The sequence below is a fragment of the Lycium ferocissimum genome, chromosome 3, assembly GCF_029784015.1.
Source record: "Lycium ferocissimum isolate CSIRO_LF1 chromosome 3, AGI_CSIRO_Lferr_CH_V1, whole genome shotgun sequence".
NCBI lineage: Eukaryota > Viridiplantae > Streptophyta > Magnoliopsida > Solanales > Solanaceae > Lycium > Lycium ferocissimum.
Window position 1 is genome coordinate 6,469,550 of NC_081344.1, and position 14,332 is coordinate 6,483,881.

The 14,332-nt window shown below is 38.1% G+C and overlaps 1 protein-coding gene and 1 long non-coding RNA gene across 2 annotated transcripts in view; both read left to right on the forward strand.

Annotated features, from left to right (window-relative positions):
* The window catches only part of LOC132049478 (uncharacterized), an 86,888-nt gene that overhangs the window by 57,783 nt on the left and 14,773 nt on the right, over window positions 1–14,332 (forward strand). The gene's annotated exons all lie outside the window — the stretch shown is intronic.
* LOC132050871 (uncharacterized) lies at window positions 3,020–3,392 on the forward strand. Its single transcript, XR_009413512.1, has 2 exons — window positions 3,020–3,177; window positions 3,318–3,392. It is a non-coding gene; the product is annotated as an uncharacterized LOC132050871 (long non-coding RNA).

Here is a 14,332-nt window from a genome sequence, read left to right on the forward strand (position 1 = left end):
CAGAACAGTGGCAAAAGCCACTGCCCAGCCCGATCAAACCAAGAAAAAAAAAATGATATTTGATTTTTTTTTTGGAACTTAATGACTATTAAATATTAAACACACGTACAATATAATGTATATAACAAATTAATAACAAAAGTTCATAGTAGAAAACCTTAATCGAAGAGTTTTGTAGAGTTGTGTTAATCGAGTTGTACGCCACTTTTTTCCATAATTCGAGCTTAGAATCTTACTCCTTGACTTGAATATACCAAGAATCTAAACTTTCCCGACGAAAATTAATAGAAAACAACGTTTTTTTTTTAAATGTGGGGACCACCTCAAATCGCCTCCAATGGTTGGAGCAGTGGTGGAGCCGAAGGGGTTTTATGGTGGAGTCCTATAGCGCAGTAAATTACTGCGCTATAGGAGAGAGAAACTTTGGTTTAGCGCAGTATTTTACTGCTCTAAAGCACTTAACGGATCCATCAGGGTTAAGTGCTTTAGCGCAATAAAATACTGTGCTAAAGGTACTTTTGTACCAATTTTTTTTTTTTTTTTTTTTTTTGGGTATTTTGGTTCACTTTGGTTTATAATGGATTATTTTTGTTCCGGACTCATTGCTGGTCTTTCATTTTTGCCCTTCGCTTAATACCCCGATATTCTAGGTTCAAATACCTGCTCAGTCAAAAAAATAATCTCAAGGCAGAGTTTCGTAGCAAAATTAGGCCTATTTGGAGGCCTTAAGGTAAACTTTTACCCAAAATTAGGCCTATTCGGGCAAAATGTTAGGCCTTAAGGTAAAGGTTTCGCGAAAGCCTTGCCTTGCGAATTTTTTTTTTCTTACTGAGCGGGGGTTTCGAACCCAGAACCTCGGGGTATTTTCGGCTACTATTTTAAGCGATGTGTAAAAATAAAAGACCGACAATTTGAGGGGCAAAAATTAAAGACCAACGACTTTGTAGGGAAATTGACGCAAAAAAATGATTTGAATTGCTGTCGAATTGAAGCGAATCTAGAGTTCTAGTTAATGTCAACCTGGTTACTATGACAAAATTGGATATTTTATAAATAAATTCATTGAAGATGTATAAATAATTTATTCAAATTCAATAAGTTGACTTTTTTAGACTTAAGAAGAAATTCAACATTCTAGAGCTCAGTAAGGACGATAAAACCGCAACCCAAAAATTTGTTCATTCGCGTGGCTCGAATTATAGGAAACATGATTAGAGGTAAAGGATATTTGTTCATTCGCATGACTTTTTCAAAGTACCGATATTTGTAGTAATTCATATGCGAGGCCTCCAGCATATGAAAAGTCTCTTATAGCCTGTTTGGCCAAGCTTATTTTTCCACCAAAAATACTTATTTTTTCAATAAATGCTTATTTGAAAAAAAGTGAGGTGTTTGGCTAAGCTTTTGGGAGAAAATAAGTGCTTTTAGAGAGTAGCGAGCCTTGATTCTTGTCAAAAAAAAGCTAACTTTTTTGCCCAAAAGCACTTTTTTTAAAAGTACTTTTGAGAAAAAATACAAATAGAAACACTTTTTAAAAGCTTGGCCAAACACTAATTGTTGTTCAAAAGTGCTTTTTTAATTAATTGGCCAAACACAAACTGCTTTTCGCCAAAAGTGTTTTTTTGAAAAGTACTTTTAAAAAAAAAATACTTTTAAAATAAGCTGATTTAGGAGCTTGGCCAAATAGGCTATTATATTAGTAGTTTTTTTTGATTGAATATTCGAATCTAGAAGGTGATCCAGGTTTTGAAATCACGCAATATCCAGCAAATTCAAGTCGAATAATACTTGTGCTTAAAAGTGAGATGCATTTTTTTATATTACTTGATTTCAAATGCAATTTATTTTTGCAGTACAGTAACACAAAACATAACTTTATCAAACACGCATATTCTTTAAAGTGCAAGTATTAAATAACATTTATACTGAAAGTGTTAGAATATTCTTTGTAGTTAAAGATCGATGTCAATTTCTTAAAAAAAATTAATGCAACAATTAAAGTGGTACTACACGTCTATTCAGGTGGAAAATTCACAATTAAAGTTAGGGATCTATAAAGTTGGTTTCCTCCCATCTGAATAAACACACTATTACTCTCGTAAAAATACAGTATTCTGGTTTTAGTTCCCCACTTTGTGGGTATTAACTTCTTTCCTTTTTCTTCCTTTACACAATCAACATGTAACATTTAGGTTTAAATTACATACACTAACGATGTAATAATCTTTTTATATTATCAGTGTACTTTAACCTATTATAACATATTATTTACAATCTATTAAAGATTACGTACCAATCAATGGTATGTATTAAAAAAAATTACATGCAATTACATTTTTAGTGTAAATATTTTTTACCCGAAACTTAACCTCACGCGAATTTGGCCCTTAGCATTTAAATGTATTTGCACTTATTAGCACCTAATCTATATAAAATATAAAGCTAGGCATAAACAATCCTATGTGACACCTCTCTATGGCCTCTATTGACATTTATCTTTTTTATCCTTTTTTTGACAATTTTGCCTTCATTTCTCTACATAATTTACTAAATAATTGGATTAAGAAAAGCCCTAAATAAGCTATTGAATTAACAAAAGCCTTAAATAAGCCTTTCCGTTTAACCCTCTGTGATCCCACGTACAACTAATTAATCCCAATTCCCAAGTAACCCTCTGTTGATCCACATAACAGCAATATTTACTCATAATAATCAACGTAAAGCCGTTTTTTTTTCTTGATAATTAATTAGAAACTGATAATTACAATAAATTTCATTCCTCTGCCTTTTGATACACTATTTCGTGACCTATATATCTTCTTATTCTTCTTCTCTTTTTGGGTAAGCTATTCCCCTTGTGTTGTTCATTTTTGGCTGTGCATTAGGACTATTTTAAAAAAAAAAATTGTGGATGATTTTATTTGTCGTAATTCTCATTCAGTAAATTAATTTTTAGTATTTCTTTACAATTCTTATTCATAGTCTATCGATTTTTGTGATGTATTTTCTTGTCGGGATAAAGAAGAGGAGGGAGGAGGAGAAGACCAAATGGTGGACAAATGAAAAAGAAGACTAGAAAATGACTATGGGGAAATTTGACAATATCCACAAGTAGTGTTCTTCATATTTGACTTTGCGAAAAAAGTTATTTCACATCTCTTTTGGACCACATGCAAGGTATGTAATTTTCTTATAATCTGAATAGTTAGATGACTTAATTTTATTCATACTAATTTTTTTTTTGTTTTTTTTTATTTGTTCATTGTTTTCACTCCGTAACTAATTCCTCTTTCTTTGTTTGTTTTTCATTATTTTAGTAGGTGATTATTGGAGATGTGATAAACTGTCAAATAATACGACCGTTAGAATTGTCTATAGAAATTAGTTGGTTATTTCTCTGATTGCCATTATTTTTGCATGCTAAATGGTTTGGTTTTAGTATTAACATATCATGTCCGTAAAATTAAATTCCATTTCGAATATACTACCGAAATCGAATTGAATATTTTTATCTGTATGGCTATTATAGCTATAAAACGAATTCTTCAAAATTTTAGTTATAATTTTACCTTTTTTAGTACTCTTTAAAATTTATACAAAAGTTACATAACTTTCATTGGTAAAGTGTATTAAGTTGTATTTTACATAAAAGTATATGCTTCAAATAACACAGTGTATGAATTAGCTAATAGTTCGACATTAAACGGAAGTCAGCCCTTTTTTTATCATAAAAAAAAAGTTTATATAAAAATTCATTATTAGGAACTAACAGTCATTTCAAATTCAAATTCACTGATATATCAACTGTTTGCTTTCATTAGTAAAGTCCAACAAATGGATGTTGCCATTTTTTTTATTTTTATTTTTTAGATAAATTTCAAAAGTTTCTACTAAAGAAAAAGTTGTACCATTAAAGAGCTCAAGTTTAAAGCATAATTAAAATGCTTCAGCCCACAAGTTAACAAATAATCGAGGCTAATCCACCTTTTTAGATATTCTATATATTAATGTTAGCACCCTTATGTTGGAAATTTTACGAAAAATACTTCATCACGAACACTTGTAGGGACTTCTCTTCGTCACGAACACTTGTAATGACTTCTCTTCAACACGAACACTTGTAGGAACTTCTTCTAAACTTGAGGAAAATACTTGATCACGAACAATTGTAGAGAATTCTTCGTAGCTTGAGGCATGCCAATAGCCTTTGCCCTTAAGGTATTTCACCCGATATGTGTGTATCCCCAGGATTCAACAAACTCTTCTAATACAAAACTAGGAGCCAGAAACTAACAAAGATTTCATAAAATATAAAACCCAGCATAATAAAATATAGGAAGAAGGATTTTTTCTTTTTTATCTCATATCCTCACTGTTACGCCTTAGGAAATTTTCCGTACATGTACAGTGAGTAGGCGAGAGAAGGTCATAACGTATGCAATGTTGATCGAGCAAGAAAGGATGTAAGTGGCCCTAATTAAGAGTTTCAAAGATATCCGAGGTAAGGAACGAAATTTAGTAAGGAGAAGCAAACCATATGTTGTGTATCGGGTGAGAATAATGAGTAACGATTCCTTGATGGCGTAGTGGTGGTTTGGAGACACGTTAAAGTGTCCCTAAGATTTATATTGAAGTATTAAACAAGTGCTAAGAAGGTTCCATAAGGATCGGAGATCAAACGAGTCGACGAGAACGAAAACGGAACCCCTGGACATCATACGGCCCAACCTACGGACCGTATAATTTTACCGGTCGTAGATGGGACCGTATAATCGACCAAAGAGGCCGCGGCATCGGACAGATCTACGGCCACATCTACGGTCCGTATAAATAGTACGGACCGTATGTGGATCCGTATAATGGTCTCGGCCAGCTTTTTCTTTTTAATATAAGGGACCTCTTTCATTCTAATTCATTTCATTTCCACTCTTCACTTCAAGAACCCTCTAGAGAATACTCTAACATTCATCTATAAGAGAAATCCAAGGGGAATTGATGATCAACAACCAAAAATTTATGGAGCAAAGCATATGAGACTCAAGTAGATGTCATCTTTCTCAAAGAATCCCAAAGGAGGTGAAGTAGGGTTTGGGTTTAAAGGAGTATTCTCATTCAAGGCTTGTTCCATCTTTATCCAAGGTAAGTTTCATGACCTTTGCATACTATTTGAAGTATTATTAAGTTAAGACTCATGGATTGTAAAAGTGTATGGCAAATGGGTCATCAAATGGATGAATAATGTCATTTTTAAATAGTGGTTGGATTGAAGCGTGAAAAATGGATATGTTGATGTTAGGAATGCATTGTAAATGATATTTAGAGTATGAAATAAGCATTGGATGTGAGAGGATACGACGATGGACTCTTAGTCACAATTATGGAAAATTGAAGTGAAATTATGAAATGCGAATCATGTGAATGAATGTTGATATGTTGTGATCATGAATAATTTATAAATAACGTTTAGACCATGGAATAAGTGTGATATATGAGAAAATGTAATGATAAGCCAAAACCACTAAAGGTGGAGAAATTGGAGGAAATTGGTGGATTTTGCTATGTGTATAAATGAAGATTGTTGGTTCCTAGTTTGTGATTATTATTGTGAATGTTTGGGAGCCGAAATAGAATATGGGAACGTAGTAGAAACAAAGGAAATGTGTCCAATTTTCCTTAGAAATAGAAGTCCGTTCTTATAAGTTCTTAACTAACGATGGCATGAACTCTCATGAAGGTAACGACGCGATATTGAAGAAGAGCAAGTGAGCTATAGCCTAGCTAAGCGACAAAGGTATGTGAGGCTAAACCCTTCTTTCTATGGCATGAATCTTACGGTCTTGTGAAACGACATCTTTCCTCTTCCATGAAATCCCCATATTCCATAAGGTCAAGAGTTTAAGATTATATGGAGCTAAATGAGATAAATGATGCATTATAAGTTTATGATGATGTTCCGCTTACGCTCGCCTCATACACTAGTCCCTTCGAGGCGTGGCGGCATTGATTATAATTGTCCATAATGAGATCGGGGTTCACGACCTTACGTCACCCCGATAGAGGCGTTGATCTTGAGCCTTTTGCGTGTATGATGATAAGCATGTTTTATGAAGAAAATGCCAACGTTGAATTTAAGGATGTTTCCATGATGATTCTAGAAATGATGAAGATTGTAGCTAAAGGTCCCAAGCCACGAGCTTAGGGTTTTTATGAGAACGATTTATGTTCAAAAGTGCCGCTTATGAATTCCATGACAAAACGAGCCTCACGATCTTATTCTATGTTCCCAATGATATTTCTTATTTGTGGTCTCATCTTATAATGATTGCTTCTTCAAGGTGAGATATAATGATCATGATTGTTCCATAAGATGATCGGAGGTTACCGACCTTACGTCACTCCGATAGAGCTATAACTTTTCCTGGCTCTTGTGCATGCTATGTATATTATATATGTATATGATATAAAAATGTTTTCGGGGGAAGTGGGGAAAGGAGAGGCGCTATAGACGCATAGCTACCCGATCGGCTAGCATATCATGTTATATTTTCATATCCCGACGCGGATACCCGACGCGGGCTAGATGGGTGATGGATCGGGCCGTACGTTCCACGGCATAGTTTTTATGTATATGATGACTATGATATGATGACTATGTATATGATGACAGATGGATCGGGCTACACGTTCCGTAGCAACATATGATATAATGCTTATGAGTATGCATGCATGAATTCGCCTCAAGAGGCAAGCAGTGTTAGTTCTTTATTGTGTTATGCCATTCTCTTATCACATCTTATTTTATTGATGTATGCCTTACATACTCGGTACATTATTCGTATCGACGTCCTTTTCTTTGGACGCCGTGTTCATGCCCACAGTAGTCGTGGAGGCGGTCCGGCTCGGTAGAAGCCATCGGTACGTCGAAGAGCACTCCATCTTCCGAGGTGCTACTTAGTTAATCCGTTTTGTGTATTTTGTATATGTCATTCAAGAGAGGCTCGTAGGTACTAGACGTGGGTTGTAGTTCCATGATGTGTACAAGGTGTATGTTATAAGTATTTTGAAACAAGTTTTTGTATTACGGATTATATCTCTAACGAAAAGCGTATCCTCTATTTAAGGTATTCGATAAAGACGAATGTTTGTTAATTGAGTTAAGAAAGGGTTAGTACGAGCGGTGCTCGGTGGTTAGCCCGGTACCCGTCACGGCCCCTAGTCGGTCGTGACGAAGTGGTATCGAGCGCTCGTCCTAGGAAGTATCTACGAGCCGTGTCTAGTAGAGTCTTGTTTATCGGTGTGTTGTGCACCACATCCATAAACAGAGGCTACCGGCATTTAGGAAATACGACCATCCTTCTTCTTAATAGATCGTGCGATAGTAGCCGTGTTATAAGATTAATCCCTTCCTAATGGTGCGTTATAATTTCAAAGAAAGCCGATGAAAGGAAGATCTACGCCGCCAGTGGCAAAGGGGTGGTTGACGAAAGGCTTGATCGAGGGCCGTCTACGGGTATAGAGGAAGGTGAACTCCGGATAAGACCCCACCTCGATGTTCCCATACCCCGTCCATGTTTGAGAATCGGGGGGAGTCTCGCCCTTAGCCCCAAAGACTCCCCGTTCCTTCGCGGATGCTTCGGGGCAAGAGATGAGACATGCTATTCTTTTATCGACTCGGTTGGTAGCCGCTCGGTGCCCGCCGGCAAGACGAGGGTCATGATAACGTGGGCCGGAGAGAGGGAGTTAATCCTTTACGGTCGGATCATGGATTTAGAGGTGTTCCTCCGCGCTTTCCAGACTCCGCATTTGGTGGACCTACATGCTCAAGGTCACCCCGAGATCTCAAAGCTTCCAGCTCCAAATGCGAGTGGTTCTAGTCGAAGAGATCATCGCACCGCGATGTACTCGGTGTCGCAGGTTACATTGGGGACCGTGTCGTCGGGGCTCAGATGTTTGTTATGCCTGTGCTCGGCCAGGCCATGTAAAGCGCGATTGCCCTTCGCTACGTGGTAAAGGTAAAGTTTGGGTTACAGAAGTGGTAGCTGACTCTTCATCACCGACACGCCCTCCAAGACCAAGGTCACAGATGCTAGTAAGTAGTGCTAGAGACCGAAGGACGCCTAGCCCCGCGTGGATCCCAAAGATCATATCCATGCACTCGCCGAACGACGGGATTACGAGTCCTCCTTGATATGGCTCCCGGGTATATCGTTAGCACCCTTGTATGATCGATGTAAATGCATGTGTTAATAATCCATATAGTAAATGTAATGTGCCCGACAAAAGGATAGTAGATCGAGTATTCTCGATTCATGAGGTTTTGTCCTATATTATAAAAGCGAGGCTTGCGAACGAGATCCGAAGTGTCGCCCCATGAGTAAAATTCGATCCGGGTATAATGAACACGTGACAAGAATTGTGATGTTAAGGATAGCAAGGAGATGCCTAAGGGTGTGCCAAGCCCTATACACGAATACGAGGATGAAACCAAAGAAGCGAACTAGGGAGCAGTAGATGAGAAAGATTGGAGAACCTTGTTAGAGAGAGTTTAGCGGAGAGATTCCTCAACGACCGTGATAATAGCCAGTCCACCTAAGAAGGAATCAGCGGAAAGTGATATAGCAAAGTAGTGGTGACCGTGATTGGTGTGATTAAGAGGATGAATGAGATCGTTAGTTAGGCGTAAAGGACCAATACGACCGTAGAGACAAGCAACGACAATCGATTAGCAATTAGTAGGAGGAGGATTGACATGATAGGAGTGATACGGAATGATCAGGAGGGACGAAACCAGTTTTAGGAAGCAAGGGACGGGTTAATACAGGTGGTATACCTTAAGGAGCAAAAGCGATGTCAAGTTAAGAATATGGTTTCTCATACAAAGAGTCAAGGATCGATTACAAAGTGGGAGGAAATAACATAAACCATAGACGAGGAAGGAGCAAGAGCGAGAATATGGCAAGGAGGAAATGTATGAACTACGAGTGTCTAAAGAATAGTGGCATGGTGGTTAAGGGAGAATATGTTTCTCACGAATGTCCTATACCGAGTTAGAAGGAGGGGTCTCTTAAGTAAATGGAGTAAAGAGTTGAAGAGGAAAAGATGATCATGAGTTATGGATTTACGGTACGACGATGAAGCGATGGAGTGAAGTTATAATCAAGGAAGATAGTGGTACGAGGCGGTTATGAAATCGGTGCCAAGCGTAAACAAGAGTAAAAGAGAAGGGGGCATAAGTAACTAGACCTACTACAAAAGTAAGCGTCCCTACGGGGCAGGAAGTTGCTAGTTGGAGCAAAATTTAGATTCAGACATATAGCTACTGGGTGAGCTAAGTAATGTACGCTTTGCTCGGATTGTTATATTGGGTGCATTCCTTGGTTGTAAGACCGTAAGGTGGATACGTTAAGATCTCATGTATGCATGGTTATAGCCATAGACGGTAGGAAGCGGTGTGAGAGGCGTAGTGTAGTCAGGAGCACATGAATTCGAGATCTAAGGGTATAAGTGAATAGAAAGGACACTAGTATAAAGGTTGGAACGATGAACCCTACGGGGAAAAGGTGAGTCCATACTTGGGCTTAAGGCGGTAGAGTAAGGTCACATCCAAAAATAAGCAAGAAGAAGAAAAAAGCGAAGAAGGGGAACCGTGAGTTGGCAAAGACGGCGAACAACGACGACGTGGTGGAGGTGGATTCACAATTCCTCGAGATTATATTATCCCTCATTTCTCTCAATACGAATCCCGGATGAATTTTTGGTGAAGTATAAGACCATTTAGCCACCGAGGAGTGGTGTCCCTTAAGGTTCCAAATGGCGCTTAGTGCAAGAAACGGAGAAAGAAAAACTTTGCGAAACCCGGTTTGCGTGACATGGTTGGGGGAGAGTAGGATCGGTATTCGAATAAAATGTTCTATGGAATGGAAGCTATATAAATCTTTGTTGCTTTTTTCGAGTATAAGGGAAACTCTTATCTAGCTTGTGATTGATTTAGTTGCTCCCGAGATCTAATACTCTTTTAGTCCGAACAAAGAGATAAGGCACTCAAGAATATTGTAAATATAGCGGGTGATGGTAGTACAAGAAGAGGCACGTGGGCACCGAGACACGAGTGAATTATGAGATTAACGAAAATGGTGATTTTATCGTGGGATTACCTCATTCCGAGGCAAGGACATTAGCGGAAGAGTCATTGCGAAGGGTATTGACATCTACATGAACATGACCATAGACATGATATGCGAATGAGCATGATTATGAATGCGAATCGCGCAAAGATTATGTAACTTGTAGACATTTACACGTCGCCAACGAAGTCAAGTAAGTACCTAGATGAGGAGTATATATATACATGGTAAGATAGGGGCAATGGGGTCATAATACTCCGCGAGGGAAGGCATATGATAAACTAAGTTAGAACGTTGAGCGGGGACCATTGTTAAGGGCGATAGGACAATCGCTTGAAATACGACATCGAGATATGCTATACACTTACTACAATAGCCCTAGGATATGGTAAATGGCGAAAGCGATAAGGTCACGGGATGAAGAGGAAGCGTAGTCTCCGGTATAGTGGGTCTTACAGGATTGTATGCAAGGAGCAAAGTAGATCATGAACTAGACCTACCCTCCATAACTCGATACTTCCGAAATATGTTAGAAAGCCTAATAGAATCATGTCAATAAATGGTGCTCAAGCGACGGAGAAAAGAATTTATAAAAAGGTACCCATTACCACATTAGATGGGCAAGTGCAAAGACTTCGAAATAAGGGAATAGTTGAGTCAAGGTTGGTAGTAAAGCAATAACCGGGAAGAAACACATTCGAGAGAAGAAGAGAATATGAAGGCTAAATACCCGCACTTAGTCAAGTCTCCGGGATAAGTTCATGATGATACGGCTAGATCTTAAGGTATGCGTGTTTACTTTTGCTCTTTTGGTCGTGTGTGGCCATAGATATGTTGATACTGTGTTGTAGCCCTGGTTGATAGTGGTATTGTGAGTTGTTGTGACAGGTTGGTAGTGCCAGATTGCAAGGGAAACTCTGGCGAAATTTTTCTAGAATTCTCGAGTATTTTAACATTCGAGGACGAATGTTCCAAAGGGGGGGAAGAATGTTACGCCTTAGGAAATTTTCCGTACATGTACAGTGAGTAGGCGAGAGAAGGTCATAACGTATGCAATGTTGATCGAGCAAGAAAGGATGTAAGTGGCCCTAATTAAGAGTTTCAAAGATATCCGAGGTAAGGAACGAAATTTAGTAAGGAGAAGCAAACCATATGTTGTGTATCGGGTGAGAATAATGAGTAACGATTCCTTGATGGCGTAGTGGTGGTTTGGAGACATATTAAAGTGTCCCTAAGATTTATATTGAAGTATTAAACAAGTGCTAAGAAGGTTCCATAAGGATCGGAGATCAAACGAGTCGACGAGAACGAAAACGGAACCCCCGGACATCATACGCCCAACCTACGGACCGTATAATTTTTACCGGTCGTAGATGGGACCGTATAATCGACCAAAGAGGCCGGCGGCTACGGACAGGATCTACGGCCACATCTACGGTCCGTATAAATAGTACGGACCGTATGTGGATCCGTATAATGGTCTCGGCCAAACTTTTCTTTTTAATATAAGGGACCTCTTTCATTCTAATTCATTTCATTTCCACTCTTCACTTCAAGAACCCTCTAGAGAATAATCTAACATTCATCTATAAGAGAAATCCAAGGGGAATTGAGGATCAACAACCAAAAATTTATGGAGCAAAGCATATGAGACTCAAGTAGATGTCATCTTTCTCAAAGAATCCCAAAGGAGGTGAAGTAGGGTTTGGGTTTAAAGGAGTATTCTCATTCAAGGCTTGTTCCATCTTTATCCAAGGTAAGTTTCATGACCTTTGCATACTATTTGAAGTATTATTAAGTTAAGACTCATGGATTGTAAAAGTGTATGGCAAATGGGTCATCAAATGGATGAATAATGTCATTTTTAAATAGTGGTTGGATTGAAGCGTGAAAAATGGATATGTTGATGTTAGGAATGCATTGTAAATGATATTTAGAGTATGAAATAAGCATTGGATGTGAGAGGATACGACGATGGACTCTTAGTCACAATTATGGAAAATTGAAGTGAAATTATGAAATGCGAATCATGTGAATGAATGTTGATATGTTGTGATCATGAATAATTTATAAATAACGTTTAGACCATGGAATAAGTGTGATATATGAGAAAATGTGAATGATAAGCCAAAACCACTAAAGGTGGAGAAATTGGAGGAAATTGGTGGATTTTGCTATGTGTATAAATGAAGATTGTTGGTTCCTAGTTTGTGATTATTATTGTGAATGTTTGGGAGCTGAAATAGAATATGGGAACGTAGTAGAAACAAAGGAAATGCTGTCCAATTTTCCTTAGAAATAGAAGTCCGTTCTTATAAGCTCTTAACTAACGATGGCATGAACTCTCATGAAGGTAACGACGCGATATTGAAGAAGAGCAAGTGAGCTATAGCCTAGCTAAGCGACAAAGGTATGTGAGGCTAAACCCTTCTTTCTATGGCATGAATCTTACGGGTCTTGTGAAACGACATCTTTCCTCTTCCATGAAATCCCCATATTCCATAAGGTCAAGAGTTTAAGATTATATGGAGCTAAATGAGATAAATGATGCATTATAAGTTTATGATGATGTTCCTTGCTTACGCCTCGCCATACACTAGTCCTTTCGAGGTGTGGCAGATTGATTATAATTGTCCATAATGAGATCGGGGTTCACGACCTTACGTCACCCCGATAGAGTACGGTGATCTTGAGCCTTTTGCGTGTATGATGATAAGCATGTTTATGAAGAAAATGCCAACGTTGAATTTAAGGATGTTTCCATGATGATTCTAGAAATGATGAAGATTGTAGCTAAAGGTCCCAAGCCACGAGCTTAGGGTTTTTATGAGAACGATTTATGTTCAAAAGTGCCAGTTTATGAATCCCATGACAAAACGAGCCTCACGATCTTATTCTATATTCCCCAATGATATTTCTTATTTGTGGTCTCATCTTATAATGATTGCTTCTTCAAGGTGAGATATAATGATCATGATTGTTCCATAAGATGATCGGAGGTTACCGACCTTACGTCACTCCGATGTAGCTATAACTTTTCCTCGGGCTCTTGTGCATGCTATGTATATTATATATGTATATGATATAAAAATGTTTTCGGGGAAGTGGGGAAAGGAGAGGCGCTATAGACGCATAGCTACCCGATCGCCTAGCATATCATGTTATATTTTCATATCCGGACGCGGGATACCCGACGCGGGCTAGATGGGTGATGGATCGGGCCGTACGTTCCACGGCATAGTTTTTATGTATATGATGACTATGTATATGATGACTATGTATATGATGACAGAGGGATCGGGCTACACGTTCCGTAGCAACATATGATATAATGCTTATGAGTATGCATGCATGAATCCGCCTCAAGAGGCAAGCGGTATTAGTTCTTCATTGTGTTATGCCATTCTCTTATCACATCTTATTTTATTGATGCATGCCTTACATACTCGGTACATTATTCGTACTGACGTCCTTTTCTTTGGACGCTGTGTTCATGCCCACAGTAGTCGGGAGGCGGTCCCGCTCGGTAGAAGCCATCGACGGTCAAGAGCACTCCATCTTCCTGGGAGGTGCTACTTAGTTAATCCGTTTTGTGTATTTTGTATATGTCATTCGGAGAGGCTCGTAGGTACTAGACGTGGGTTGTAGTTCCATGATGTGTACGAGCGTGTATGTTATAAGTATTTTGAAACAAGTTTTTGTATTACGGATTATATCTCTAACGAAAAAACGGATCCTCTATTTAAGGTATTCGGATAAAGACGAATGTTTGTTAATTGAGTTAAGAAAGGGTTAGTACGAGCGGTGCTCGGTGGTTAGCCCCGGGTACCCGTCACGGCCCCTAGTCGGGTCGTGACACTCACAAAATAGTTGAAACTATATATAATGGTAGAAGAACCAACCAAACGGTAAAATACAGCGATCTTAATAATGTTGAAAACGTCCAATACTTAAAAGCACAGTAATGATCATTCAAGGCACAGTAAAGGCCATTCAAAACAATTTAAATCATCTGTTATATTTTGCAAGACTTTGAATTCAATGACCAATCAAATGGTCTGTTAAGCTTTAAAACCAACGTTATAGTATTACCAAATTATTAGCATATTAAAGAGCCATTAACTTAATATTAGAAATAATGAAAATAGATATTAGTAAAAGTATTTCTTTTTTGAGATATTCAAATTATTTTTACAACACCTTATAAG